The 16,134-nt window shown below is 37.1% G+C and overlaps 1 protein-coding gene across 1 annotated transcript in view; it reads left to right on the top strand.

Annotated features, from left to right (window-relative positions):
- The first annotated feature begins 967 nt into the window (after positions 1 to 967).
- LOC124158176 overlaps positions 968 to 16,134 on the top strand; it is a 746,399-nt gene continuing 731,232 nt past the window's right edge. Inside the window, exon 1 of the mRNA XM_046533363.1 lies at positions 968 to 2,016. The gene's annotated coding sequence lies outside the window, so the exon portion shown is untranslated. The remainder of the gene's footprint in view (positions 2,017 to 16,134) is intronic.

Below are 16,134 nucleotides of genomic sequence, written 5' to 3'. Positions count from 1 at the left end.
ATGCCCATATCACTTCTGAGATTTTTTGCCTGTACGTATCGCTTCGTAAAGCTTGAGAAGGGATAATAGGGAGGCTAACTTACAATTAGAAATAGCCTAATTATCTCCGTAAGTTATAAATACCAGAAAACATAGGCGGATTTTTGGGGGCACAGGGGCACGTGACCTCCCGAAATCCGCCAGACGCTTAAAAAAATACACAATATTTTTTATACGGTTATCATCACGTTTATTTTGTTTTGTGTATTACGGAGCCTCGATCATTTAATTTCATATTAATAAATCTCATAGTAAAACAAAGATAATATATCGCATAGCAAATGATGTACTTTATTTTTTATTTCACATACAAGAAGACCATTTGCCTGCCCCCCAAGCCCAGGAAAAATTCTGGATCCAGCCCCACCAGGATAAACTTGATAATGCGTAGAATCTTATGTATTAATCTTAATTATGTTCCAGATTTTTGGAGTTTATTAAAATCCCATATCAGTTCTCAAAATTTTGGCGTTTTGTAACGCTTGAGAGGGGCTAATAGGGAAAGCGAGCGACAACACAAGCAGCTTAGAGCTGATGTGTCGACGAGGAATCTGTTTTCTCAACCATCCCGTACATACACACACATCCCATTTCCCTCTTCACCCGTCCCGTGTGTGTCTGCATTCGCGTCCTTCCCGCCGCCGCGCCGTCCCATTCACCACTCGCTCTGCTCCCCATGCTGCCGCGCCTCTCCCATATTCCACTCCACCAGCGGAGCAGCATCGCAGCCTGCGCCTTTACTCGCTCACATTTACTCACACACACACTGTTGCCGTTTCGCCTCTGCCTTTCTCTTCCTCCTTCGCCGAACTTCGGCTACCATCGGCCGCTCGGGAATTTTTATGGTTCGGGAGGGGAGGGTTAGCGGCGGGGAGGGGAGCTAACCAATGGGGTTGCCTTCAGCGAGTCTACAGTCTCGCGCCTGGCCTTTCAGCGGCAACTGAAAGCGGTGCTGCCGGGATCTCCTCGCTCGCTCGCTCCGTGTTCAGTGTGTGTGCTTGTTCCACGGCGTTTTTTCCTATTACCCTAGTCCCCCCTCATTACCTCCCCCCTAATATTTTTCGGTTTACAATTTTCGCTCCCGTCACAGAAGACGTCGAGGAAAATCCATACAATGAAGATGTATTCGCAACTTACCGTCATCTTCCATCATTGGTTTTATCGCGGAGGAAGAAGTCCGTCAAGGAACCGGGGATACCTTTAAATGAATAAGAAAACTTAATACTGTGCCGAATAAGTGTTTCGCCCGAATGCTCAAGATTCATAAAATAGGATTGAAAAAAATATATATTACGAAGAAGGAAAGAAGTATAGTGTAAATAAGGAATTGTCATCTTCAAGTTTCATCGATCTGCGTGTTATTTTAGTAGAAATCTCCGGTATTTACTTCGGCTTCCTCTTAACATCAATGCTTCTTGCACGGCTTTAAAAAAATATAGACACAGCACTGCCACGAAATCCTAATCCTCTTTACAGAAGGGGGTTACAGTTTGTTGAAATCCTTTGGTGATTTTTTTATAGTGCCTGACGTATTTACTGGAGGTAGAACATATTTATTTTTGTTGCCACAGACAATATCGTCGGTCGAGGAAATAACCGACAATTTTTGACCATGGATAAATTTTTCTATTTTTGAATCTTGTGGATTTTTTTGCTTCGAAAGTGTTTTTTTTTCGTTATTTTAATATTGCGGGAAGGAAGTGATTTTTTTTGCATTTTCTCATGACAGCTGCAAACCCGCACTAGTTTTTTTTGTGAGTAGCTTTGGAGGAACAACTTTTTCTGGGGAAAATTTTAGTGTTAATGTATTTGGCTAGCGTATGCAATTAAAGAAATTAAGGTTGTGATATCGGTGGTCAGCAGAGTGAAGCTATGGAAAGGTGGTGAGCGATGCTGATTATCCTCGTGGTCTCTTGAGGAATCCAACACTCGGACCTTCCAGCGTCTCGGAGTTTGATACTGCCATCTTCTTTCATGGTGAGTTCCTTACCCCGCTTTTAACTTCTGTCGATGAAACTAGAATATCAAAAATATAGGAAACATCGATTATAAAATGTAATTTTTGCCTCTAGCATAAAAGAGAGATCTTTACTAATAGCCACCAATGTTGTGAGTTTTGTAATTGATCAGGAGCTTGTTTCGAAACCGCTGCTGTATTATCTCTACTGGGCATCTGATACTTGCATATAACGCTATAACTCCTTAATCTTAGATTAGTATGATGTTGAATTTGTTAATATATCCGTAAAAATTTCTGTTATCGTGTTTGATGAGATGTAAGTGCTTTCCCATGTTCAACTAAATAGCACCTGCTGAAAAATGAAGCCTATCTTCACTAGAGGTCACAAAAAGACGATATAGAGTTTACTTGGCATATTAGGTAGAGCTCTACAATGCTATTTCACTTTTGATGATAATCTGATGATCTTTATTATGATAATACTTTTTTGTCGAATAAAGTCGTGAAGAGTTTTCGGATCATGGAAATTTCTTTTACTTCTGAGGAAAAATGTAGGTTAGAGCGGTGATTATCACAGCTTTTTCTTTCCATTTAATACTTCGTAGAAAATTAATATTTTTAAGTAAATAGAACTTATAACTGATGACGGAATTTTTGTCTGAATAGCAGGCTCTTACGACGACCGTGCAGGTTTTGTCAATTCATTTAGTAACTGAGGTCATTTTTTGGGCAATGAAGATGTCTATAAATGTAAATCACTCCTTTTTCTACCCGAATAGGGAACTAACATCGTACCTAAAAGTAACCTCTCTTACTTTCAAGATAAGGGCTCCCTGAGTTGGCTGTTTGGTCAGCAGGAAATATACAAATATGTTGCATAATTTATAGGAGTTTAAGAAAATATTTAATTTAGCCATATACGTCTTACTTCGGGTCATGTTGTAAGTGATGGAAGGCTTAGTAAAACCATTAAACATAATGAAATCACATTCCCCTGCAACCCTGGAAGCACAAGCAGTGCCCATAAGCATCATCTGTTACTTCCAATAGAGCGCCCCCCCCCCTGCATTAGTGATAGGGCGACAAGTATATATATTAATGACTGTACTCCTTACTCTGTATTATTCCACTCTATTGTAGAGATCATATTGATTGAAATCATACTATTCCAAAATATATTTATGATTATATTATGACTGTAGATAGATGATATGTACGAAGAACAAGATTTCTAGATTCATTGGGCCTATTAAACTCACCAACTTTGACTCGAGACCTAACGAGAACAAACTTAGTGTCGAGTTGCGCTCAAAGTTACTTCCAATCTCTCTCTTTCAATGGCAGCTATTTTTCCCGAAAGTTAGATATCTGATATACTATTACCTCAGTACCATTTATCTTATTCCATTTGATTGCAGAGGTACTGTAGGACCCCGGGATATAATGATAGAAATGTTCAAATCTATTGATACTGATAGCAAGTTTTGAAATTCATCAATGAGCTTATAAGATTATTACGACACTGCCATAGGTAGCTACTATTCAAGCGGCATCATTTCAGACGGCAAGTTTGATTGATGATTCATAATTAATAGCTGTGCCACATGGTACCATTCTACGTGGTAGGAAATTCGCAGTGTAATTATGAAGAGTTAAAATCAGTGCATCCATATTTCATTGATAGCAAGTCCTCTTTACGCACGGGACAGGTTATGCTCACCCAGGAATGCCTGCAATTACAGAATCAGCTTACTATTCGTTCACAAATACCCTCATTGTACAGTGAAAAATAATTTATTGTGTAGTACTTGGTGTACTAATAATAATAATGGGTCATTTTTATTTCTCACGTTGTAGCGATGACTGGGACATATAAACTGACTCTCAGTGGTGGCTTACCAAAAGAAAATATCTATGAGATGTATATTAGTAGTTAATCATATACAAATTTCCATTCTGTCGTCGGAGGTGATGTGGAGATTTTAGGCAAAGTTAAAATAAATTTATACTTGTACTGAGAATAAGCTTTTTGCATTTGAGCAACCATTAGATTATCAAAAGTGCCTTTAATTAATGGAACTGACGTTCAAGTGCAGAATTCGGATTTGGCGATTAATAGCGGAGACTATTTGATCGACAAATTTTATGGATGTAGGATTTAATGTAATAGTAATCGGAAATCGTAACCGCAGCCTTTTGTATCTATCAAGTTATATTAGTTCTGAAAGTAGGTAGTTGCTCTACCGTGGAAAATACGCCGTTTTAACTGAACCTTGTATAAGATTTACATCTATCTGCAACTTATGGAACCAACTCGGTGTCCATTTCCTCTGTACGTCTCTTTTCATAGGAAATTCTCAAAAGTGACCGTAAGACCAGCGAGAACGATGAATGACACACAAATCACATTTATACAATTATTGAACCAGCCTATTGCTCGTTTTTTTTACATTGTTCTGTAGTTTTTTGACCCAGAAATATATATTGTTGGAAATGTTTAAATTACCTGATGTATTTCTGTATTTACTTCTACTCTAGTGTCTAGTATAATCTATATTCATTGGGCCAATTAGATTCACGAAGGTACGATTGATATTAACTGAACTAACATTATACCTATGAGTGTTCTACAAACTTACGAAAGGCTCTTAGTGGTGAGTACTTGGTCGGAAAGTTAGGCATTTGATTTATGATTTATATCTGTGCCAGATGCTTGTAGTACGCTGCAGAGGATATTCGTAATGTGGTTGCATACATGTTACATCAGTTTAAGTTTTTACTCATAGCAAGTGTTTTGAACACATAAGTCCTATGTGTCCCATATGTCTCTGCAATTCATGGAACCAACGAATTAATATGAGTACCCTACTTCTTATAGTCTCGGTAGTTACGGATGATACCCAAATAATGTGCAGTGATAGCTAATGTTGCTACTCTGTTTTAGAGTTAATTCTAAACTTAGCATTAGGAAGTTAAAGTCAGTTTATGATTGTCCTGAGGAAATCATTTTTGTATTCATTAGGCGTATTTGATTCACACGGCAACGTCTGCATTTAACGAAGCCAACAAGGTACCCATAAAGTAGCTCTCTGGGCAACTTCCAATATGGCGAATTTCAGTTGGCGGACAAGGAAGATAAATTATTTCTCATGTTTTTGTCTAAGGTTTTGGAGTGGATATTTTACGTGCTTGCATCAACTTTATGTCAGCTAACACTGATACTGTCAGCAACTTTATGCATTCATTGTTCAAATTTTTTCCTCGTTTGTCTACATTTTATAGTATCAGCGGTGCAGCCATTAGCACTTGGTGTAACTTCCTTTTATCTCATGGGTAGCTATTTGATCTACAAGACACATAGAATGTACACAATATGTAGTGGTTAATTTAATTCTGTCACAGAGGAAATTTTAATCTTATCCATATGCAGTTAAAATCAGCTTTTGATAATTCAAAAACGTGCTTACTCTATTCATTAGATTTACAAAGGTACGTCCAATATCAATGCAAGCAGCCTATTATTACCCATGAAGTAGTAGCGCTCCGTGCTACTTCCAATAGTGTGACTCTCGGCGGTGACTATTTTGGCCGACAAGCGAGCGCGCATAATGGCGGTAATTTGTTGAGCCTCCCTTTGGGACGCGTTTTCATGCGTGGAAGCGAGCGGAGAGGACCCAAATTGTATGTATATTTTTTTTAAGAAGCCGTACAGGAGTGCTCCCTCCCTTTGGTTATCCCTAACCAAGTCTTTTCGGAGTTGTGGTTTCACCAGCCGGGGGGAAATGGACGGGGAGCTTGTGCGGAAGCGCTGTATACGGTGGGAAAGATTTAAAGTTGTAAGGGTGCCCGTAAAACCGGGCGGGTTGAGGAATTCTAAACAGGATAAGGGTAGCAAGACACAAGGAGGGAATGGCCACAGTTTTTTACCGAAGGTCCTGGGTGTAAATAAACAATGATCTCCGATGGAAGATATTTTGAGATTTAAAAAAAACTAAGTTTTACTGTAAGATGCGACACAGTATCAACTATTTTTCCAGAATCTTTTATGCATGGTATTTAATTACGTCAATACCTATCAATTTTTTGAGGTATTTTTTTGCGCGAAATATGATGTGCCGTTCAAATTTGCTTATGTTGGTACAGATTGATAATTCAATATTGAACCTATAAGATGAACCTATAATGAAAATTATGAAAGTGCACATGAAGCGGTAACATTAAAGTATTAAAGTTTGATAGATGATTTATTGATACAATCCTTCTTGGGAAACTAGCTGTAACTATTCAAACCATTTTGATTTCAAGGAAATATATTGCAAATGATCTCCTACAAATGGCGTTACGAGTTTTTTTAACAGTGCTTTTTCACCATGAAGGATTGATATTGGGATAACATACGTGCAACAATTTCATCCCATACCTACTTATTTTGAGCATAAATAAAAACAATTTTTTCATCCAATGTTCACTTTCCCTCATATTTAACACGAAATACAATTATCTTGATTCTCAGCATTGCTATAAACTCTTTTGCATAACATTTTACATTTTGAAGCGAGGATTGGTCAGCGGAAGCCCCATATCTGCTAGAAGGTTTGAGAAGAGCACTTCAAGAGTAGCACTTCGCCTATCAGATAGCACGTTAAACAGTAGTCCTATTGGAGCTTTTCGTTAAGAGTGGGCTTATGGCATCGCCAGATTTCTCTCGAATATTTGTTCTATTCCTTAGGTGCAAGTGATTACTGCTATGCGCTTTGTTCTCCAAGTACCATACGTACAACATAAATACGTTTCATCTTGAACCAAGAGTACTGAGTATCAGTCTCTTGCATGGAAGAAGACAAGATGGATGACGGGCGTTAAAGTTAGATTTCAAAAACGAAGTTGATAGATTTTTGACCAATATCTTTCTGCATGGCGTTGATTTCTAATTATGTGCAAAAGAAAATGCAACTATAATGGGATGACTCTTTTAATTAAGCCAAAACTGCATCTAGAGGTTCATATTTTAGAGGTTCATATTGTAATGATGATTGAGCTATAGTATAATTGTTATGCCTTGAAAAGAAAATTAAATGTTGCCATTTAAAATTTACAATAAATTTAGTAGTTACGTTAAGATAAAAATTTATTTATGTAATACAAAGTGTAAATTAGAGCTCAATGCAATAATTAAACGTTTTAAATTCCACACTTACTGAGTCATTTAATAATTGGCTGTAAATAATAATTAAATACGTAGTTTTATATCAATCTATAATCTCTGTAATTGGCGTGATTATATATGTAGGAAACTGTTGGAAAAGCTTTTTAAGTACATCAATTACCAGACCTCTTTCTCACATCGCCGTTTTTCTTTCGTGTAGTTAAAACCACTTCTCTTTCAATTATCGAAATTTTCATGGCTCTTTAATTGCAACACCCACACACAGAAAGACTCGGTCCTCCATTCTCAGGCTCATACAGACACATTTATTGAAACTCAGACATTAGTCCTAGGTCCTTATTCTCTCACCAATAGGCTTTGATGGATGCCGTTTTGCCGTAATGAAAGGACAAAAAGGGGTTGAATGGGTAAAAGTGCTAAGCAAAGAGGAGAGAGAGAGAGGAAAGAATAGAGTAGGGTGTTCATTAACGCCCTTCTCTGAGAACTATGTTCCGCGCGAAAGTTGGCGAACGGAAATACCGCAGCAATTAGCGATATGCCCTTCCAACCCCGATGCCTCCCCACTCCCAGCCTTCCCCACGTTCACCTCCCGCCAGAAAACCATCGGCCGTTCTCACACCACCATCACCATTAACCGCTTCGCAGCCCGTATTTTGGCCTGGAACCGAGAGTTCAGGGCTGAGAATGGGGGCCGCAAACGGATATGTGTAATACTGCGTGGGGGAGACGACGAGTTAACCAAATTACTTATTTTTTTTAATATTTGGAAAAAAATATGGTAATATCCGTTCACCCTCATATTCAATTCGCTGCCCAGACAGAATAACTTGGGTCTCCCTGAAATTTTCTCTTATTTTTTTGGTTTTTGTTTTTTTTTAATTTTTATCTCGCACATAACTTTTGTACCAATATTATACTCTTTAATTTCGGTTTCGTTAGTCGTCATGCATATTTATGCTCGTGTTTCAAATCGCTGGTGAATTTAATTTTTCCATTGGCTGTACGAACGTTCGGGTTGTTGTAATGTCTCTGAGACTCATTTAATCAGTGGTTCATCTTGTTTTACGCTGTAGAAGCTAATTGAAATAAAAAACCACAATATTCACATAGATTTTTTTCTTCTTGGGAAAATTATGAAGAATATAAATATAGGATAATATACTGTAGATACGTAACGATCGTCATTGGAGTTAACGATTTTGCCTGGGCTTTTGAAATATTAATTCATAATTTTGGTAGAAAATTCAGTTGATTTGATAAGTGGTAATGATATCAGCTGTTTTGGAATAGTTATAAATCAATGTTCGATTTTCGCTGGTGCTAGTTTTGCCGTAGATTAGCCGCTGGTGCGGGTTTCTTTATACCTTAGTTCACTAATTAAGTTTTTCTTGGCTGGAATCCAATGCATTGAAGTACTCTCGTCAACTTCAATTGCATTCTCAGGCTCCCGAGAGGATATTAAAGCCAAGCTCTTCCGTTCAGAGGCTAGACAGGTGAATTACCCTTCCCTCTATGATGCTCCACAGTTCTTATCTGCCCTCCTGGAAAATCAAAGTAATTTTACTTTTTCTTTCCGAGAGACTCATAAAAATTCTCGATATGGGAACGAATTAGAACCAATTTTATTTTTCCATTTGATAGAATGACGGTAGTGAAAATATTTTCAATGTACTCTAATGTAGGTTCATGGTGACTCAACGTCAGAAATTCACTTCTCCCCATGCATTTTCAGTTGTAGCGTTTCACTTATTCCAAGTTTGGATTCATTATAGCGAATGATGTATGTTACTATTGCAAGAACTTGGAAGAATAAAAATTAGCTGAAAATATCCTGAAAGTTATCAGTATTGGTTGAGTGAGTGATTGAAAGTTAGTAATAGGTTTCTGTTTTCTTGTAGCAATAGGTTTTTAAATATTTTAGAAATCATTTAAATCTCGGTGAACAGCTAAATAGTCGCTTGTAGAAGGTTGCACCTGCAAATGGTTAGGTATTCCAACTTCCTTTTGCGGCCATTTTTTTTATTGAATTTACATTTGTTAGAAAGTTAATTAATTACACACTGTTGATTAATGGGAATTCGAATTTATTTCTCAAGTAATTCCAATGGCACTAGATGACTAAAATATTTCAAACACATAAAAATAAGTCCCAGAGAAAGTTCAACACACACTATCTTCCTTTTTAGCCCTTTATACAGTTAGTCTGACTTATCCCCATTGTGAGAGCAGTCTGAATTCCTGTATCACTATGGCCAGCACAACTTCTCTTAATGTCTCGGGAATAAGTAAAGCCCATGACAGTTATCATCAGTGGGAAAAATTTCCAAAATGGTTGCCTTGATATTAAAAATAAGATTTTCAAGAATTTGAATTTACATAAGTATGTTTTCAACTAAAATTTCTGACCCCGATCGCTGTTTGAGTTATTTAACTTGTTAAACAATCGTCTCATTCGTTTGCAGAAATGTTGTTTAAGTGTCCATTTTTCATTTGGCTACGTTTTATACAGGCCGAAGGTTACCGCGAACGTAAAATGTAGACTACCAAATTAAGTTTTTATTTAATTTTAAATTATGCTGATAATTATAATGCCCAAAGCATAAACGATTCCCTCGAAAAGTCCATTCTTATCAGCTGCAGGACGCGTAGCCACCGTTACCAATCAGCCGCAAAAAAGAAACCTGAAAATAAGAAGAAATTGAATCGTAGCGCTTTCTACCCCAACTGTAACTCATAGATATTGACCATTACACTCAGAGCCCAAAACACATTGTAACCAAAGCCTGTAAGACTAAGGTCAGTTATGGTAAAAATTCAGGTTAGTGGTAATTATCGTAGTATTGAGCAATATCTAATGTCCGTGATAATAATTATAGTAGGTAATAAAACTATGAAATGTTTAATTAAATGGGCCAAGAACTAATGTTGGTAAAAGTTTTCTTCGTGTATATGTGTAATAGCTATGTATTTCTACATGAAAGGTATTCATATAGACAACAGTTTACTTGCGAAACTCAGGCAAAACAGAATTGGGCCTAAATATCAGACAAAACTATCTAAGGAGTTGAAAAGAATCTCCAGTATTTAAAAATTTGAACCATTATTAAACATATCAACAGTTTAATTCTTTGGAACGTTCAACATTTATTTGAAGTTTGGCCTGGTTTCACGGCGTACGAGATAATTGGTAAAATATCTGACAGCACACTCTAATGCACGGAGAAATTGGGTGACCTAAGGAGGAAGAGGATCAAGCTGCCCTGTATTGTGATTTTATTGGCCTGACTTTGCCAATATTTCCCACATTCATCCTCTACAAACACGGCTGATACTGAAGCCCTTCTTCTTGATGGCAAAGACCGCTGACTCACCTACATTTAAGCGGCCAATTTTTTAAGCGGATTCCGCCGCTCATTTGTTATTTTCATCCTTTTTATCGTGCCATACCCATCTCTTTGTAAGCGCATAAAAATATTCACGAAATGTAATTCCGTTGAGGAGGAAGACTATGACTAAAATATGATAACTCTAAAATAAAGGAAAATAATTATTCGGGGTCGCACGATGGCGTTATGGGCTAATTCCAGAGAGTGAATGCCGAATAAGTCCGCATAAGATCATAAAATATAAAAGTATCATTGGAAGCATTATATCGGAGGAATAGTATTTAAAGTGTGAATGTATTTTTTTCAAATCTAGCAGACTTATTTGGGCCCGTTTAGCGATAAATTAGAACTAATTAAGTCTTACGTTGAAATTTTTGAGGAATGGATCAAGTTAACCGTACGATGGAGGCTGTTAAACACTAGGAACGGGTTAGTTTTAAATAAGATTGATGTAAATGTAAGCTTTCTCTGCTTCTTAATATAATGGAAAATCCTTCTCTTGAATGCTAAAAGGTACAGAACGACCACATTACTAAACTTATAAGAAAGAAAAAGTTGGACAAAATTATTTTTCCTACAAATAGGATTCCATATTAATAACCGAAGAAATAGAATAACCGAATCTTCCATCTTAATAACCGAAAGAAGCTCTGGGACGTAACGGTAACAATACGTTTTTCCCCTAGAGTTTAAAATCGAGGTTGAAGTTTACAAAATGTCTTCCATAAGTGCGCGCTTGCAGTTACCTACTAGATTAAAAGTAATGATTAACAAGAAAAGACATGGTTGAATTTTTTTATGATTTGGGAAGTTGGTGTTATGTTATTTTGGTATTTATCAAATCTAGCATCAGTATAAGATACTTTCAAAATAAGATAGGTAAGCTTTTAATACAATTTAAATGACTTGCGTGAACAGTTTTTGCATGGTTTAGTTAATTCTGCTGAATGATGAAGTTATAATTCACGAATTAATAAAATAATATATTTTATTTTGTTATTGACCATGTACAAATTAAATAGTAAATTATTTGAGCTCTAAAGTATTTTCCAATTTTTTGGAGTAAATTGAGGTTTAAATAGATAAAGTGTCTGGTATTATCAATAATGCTATCATTAGAGCTGACATACCTTCTATTTCATTTACGGAATGCACATTATAAGATTTTTGGATCATTGAGGAGGTCATATTAGCACCCTTTCATTGAAAGTGTCGTATTTAGGTGTAATATATGGTATTAAACATTGTATAATGGAAAAGAAGGTTGAGTGTATTGTTTTTAAATATGAATAACCTTTATCTGAAGCACCGAGAATGTCGGGACGAAAGCATAATTTAAAGCGATAAATACCAATAAGTAATCTCAGTGTGTGTGACATTTCTATTTTATTGTCACTCATATTAGCATTTTTATCTAAAGAGTCGTTACTACCGGTATAAAGCGTGATTCGTTAGTGTGACAGATCTCGGAGTCAACGCTAGCTACAAAATATTCAAATCACATTTCAAAATTTTCTCCTAAATAATCACGCAAAATCCATAGCGATTACAAGAGTTACTGAATGTTTCAAATATTGGTGAGTGAATCCCGGATAGTTGCACATAAGATCACATGATATTTAAGTTTTTTTCAGAACCAAGATATCTGAAGAATCCTATAAAAGAAACTGATTGATTGAATTTTGTGTAGTGTCTCGAACTTATGCAGTTTTGTATTTGGAGTCTTTTTATCTTTATAGCCATCGTTACCGATATTTTGCATGATTTGAATATACATACTTGACTATTCATCAGTAACACCAAATTTTTGAATGTTTTGCCCTGACATGAGGTGCCAATAGTTTAATACCAATGATAGATCGCTGATAGGATACGTATGAGATGCTGAAATCATATTAAAATCCTGTTTATTTGAAGAATCACAACCAGCAAATCCATGCATGACTCAAACGGCAAACGCACGCTGAGTTAACAAGGTGGGAGTGGGCAGGTGGAGGGCCGCAGGCGGGAGGAGGAGAAGCAGCAGCATATGCATTTGTGGAGGGGCCGTGTCATCTCTGTCTCTCCTTGCATTGCCTGAGCACGCATAGATGATCGCTCTCCCATTCACGCAGCCACACGCCGGAGACCGTAGGGGTGCACAATCACATCCGACCGCAACACTCCCCACACACGCACATATATATGCGCGAACTTATGCATGTTTTTGTATGTATTATTTTATTGCTCAGCAAGTATAATAATTGCTAGCTACCGAGTATCAAATCAAATCGTTCTATTCAAATGCTTCCATTTACATACCCCCCTCAAAGAAGAAATCTTTTCCTTCATTTACTAATAATTTAAATGAAGGAGAACTTTGTGTTATGCTCTTTTTATTATTTTTATTATGCGTATGTATGTATTTATGTGTATTATTAGTATTACCCTCCAAATATGGGATTTTCTAGCTTCAGAGACTACAGTCAAATTTGTAATGATTCAAATCCTTCCAATTAATTAATATCTCAGAACAACGTTTTGCCTTCTTTAAAAACTAATCTAAATTTGGGAGCGTATTGGGAGCCGATTGGGTAATCCTTGCACTTCCAAAAGGCTAGATATTTTTTCATTGAATCAGTAGCCCGATGGTAACTTTCTTCAGATTTAGTAGTGTCACTTGTTTATTTTTTAGGGATGGCAAATACCATTCGAAATCTACTTATTGTGTAAAAAAATAAGATAACTTTATGGTACACCATACACTTTGTATTTGCAGATCTGTATAAACATATATAATGATAATTATACATTTTACGTGTGTAAGTTTGTGTGCATGCTTATAGCCACTGGGTGAGAAGTGGCTGCTTGAGAAAGCGGGAGGAGAACTGAGGAAATGTTGATGGCCGGGGTTGCCTGTCGACGTCGACGATACTGCACGACATAAGCGTTGGCAGGGTGGCGCATATTTCAGGATACGAGGAACCCAGCTTCCACGCGTTGTGCTTCAGGGTCGGATTTGGTTTGTCTCGGCGGTTGTATCGTCAGGATATGCCGGTGGGTAGAGGGATTTGTAAGATAATGCTAATCCAAGGATTGGGTCTCCATCTCGCGTCTCATTTTCATTAGCACCGTTGGTATCAGTGATTGCAATTAGCATGGCTCGTACGTTCGTCACTTAAATATAATGGATTGGGTAACTTGCGGGATCCCCGTTGATTGAATCTGGATTGAAACCTCGTTGTCTTGCGATAGAGAGGGTGATTAAAGTAATTACGAGTAACGTTTACAGAATGTATCTCTCAAAGTAATACTTGACCTACTATGCATAGTGAGGATTTCAGTGAGAGCTTCAGCGATTACAAAATTGAATAAATTATGTTTTCTTACGTTAATTGTTTAAATATCATGGTTAAAACTGTATCATTTCTAGTTATTTCCTTACATATTGACAAAAAAGGCACGTAGTCATTAATTTCTTGAAAAAAAGTAATTAATCATCAAAACGATTATCGAAAATTATTCTAGAAAAGGATCGGGAGAGAATGATAGTTTCTGAAATTGCTAGACAACTATGCTGATGTAATTTTTTACTAGAAAAAAAATGAATAAATAGAAAATTAATAAATTATGAGGAAAAAGGAAATTAAATTATTAAATATAGAAGAAAAATTGATTGCATTTTTTACATTAAAATATTGGGAAGTTGGAAAAAAGTTTTGATCGACGGAAAATTTTGAAACGTCGATGTTTTTGTTGCTTCATTAGTAAAATTAACTTTTTTTAGTATCTTTGAATCCAGAGGTGAAGGAATTTTATCTGTTCTATTATTAAAATTCTTCCCTCACCTTCATTGGAGTGTTTATGCTAAATAGGTATCAGATTGCCTTTCAGCTACTTTAACATAATTTTGGAATTTTACTGTAACATGTTTTTTCTTGTAGAATCCGTACTCGATAATTTTTGTGACCATCGTCGCTTAGTATTTAAGTTTGTGAATTATATTGGTTCAGCGTGCAGTCTGATTTCGTCTCAACATTTGCTGTCAAATACTGAGACTAGCGAACTCAAGGAAAAATATCAAGTAAAAACTGTTTGCACTGAAAATATATTATATCTGGTTTGAAAAATATGTATAGTTGTATATAATATTAGAGTTTGGAAAAAATATATATCTGGTTTTGGTCTTCATATTAAATACACACATGCTTTAAAAAAACTTTAGTATTAGCTTTTAGTAGTATCTTTCTGTGGAGTCAAGAGGAAAGCACAAGTAGTATAAAAAAAGATCTGTTATCCTTAGGGACGGTAACATAGGTTTTTGACAGTCAAATCTGATGTGCGTCTATAACAGACTGAGATGCAATAATTGGGACCAAAAAAACATACTTTCGTTGAGCAATGAATATAATTATCATTTTTTAAACAAGGATAAAAATATTATCATCCAAATTGAGGTAAAAGAAATCCTCATTTGGCCTTGTTGTACAATGAAATTTTGATTAAGAGGACCTATAACCTATTATTAGCTATAGATGACACTGAAACCGTGACAAGTGGCCGGAGGAGCGGTGAGAGGGCATGGATGTCACAGAAAGAGCTGAGTTGTGGGCTTATAAGGATCGAAGCGTGAGATATCATTCGCGTTAGCTCTGGCGAGAGGGGTTTTACTCGATACCTAATGGGGCGCGATAATTGCGCCGGCCGTATGCCAGTGCAGGTGGGGTGAATGGCGCTTCTGTTAGTGGGGACGGAATGGAGGATGGTTAGTAGGTAGACACTGACTTCACTCATCCCTATCCGACCTCCCGAGACCCGTATTATGCCCTCCAACCCCCGTTCGTTATTCCCTCCTCCCTGACCCCTTGTCCACCCTCCGGCACACAGAAAAGCCCCGAGCGTGGATTTAGCCGGCTAGAGCCGATTCACATCCGTGGCGGGGACCACGACTGTGGCCCGTTCTCCCGGTCCCACATCTTCAACTGTCCCCTTAATCATCGTCGTGCTCGACCGTTTGCTCCCTCAATAGGCTCTTGGTGGGGGTTTTGTTAGGGTACCACCCGTTAAAATACAAGAGGGTTAGTTATTACTCTATGTGAGCGGGTTGAGTGATTTGTCTACAATCTAAAATTTACATAACTCAAGCGCCAGAAGACTTAAGTCAAACCTCACGACAAAAGAAATGAGAGCTGTGAAGAATCTAGGGGATAACGCGAGGACGCTCTTTTTACCCGCTCACAGAGGCTACATAACTTGAAAAGTAGAGAGGAATACGAGAAGGAAATCTTCATCCGGCGTATAGGCAGTTGAAAACCGATTCTAAGGTCGAAACAGTGAAAAACAACAGAACGATCAGCAAAAAATCGCTTATTCCGAAAGAACAACAACGGCACCTGCTTCTAACGGCAGAAAAACCACCAAGACTGTACACTGTACAGTCTGCCCCAAATTAATAAAAAGGACATACTCCTTCGATAAATTGTGAGTCAGATCGGCGTACCAACTTATCGACTCGCCAAGTACCTGGAACTGTAGTAACCCGTCGGGCAGACTCAGTGGTGCAAAACATATAACTCATTTCGTTGGAATCATAAGAAACATCT

Source organism: Ischnura elegans, chromosome 4 (genome assembly GCF_921293095.1).
Source record: "Ischnura elegans chromosome 4, ioIscEleg1.1, whole genome shotgun sequence".
Lineage (NCBI taxonomy): Eukaryota > Metazoa > Arthropoda > Insecta > Odonata > Coenagrionidae > Ischnura > Ischnura elegans.
This window is presented reverse-complemented; position numbering and strand designations above follow the sequence as displayed.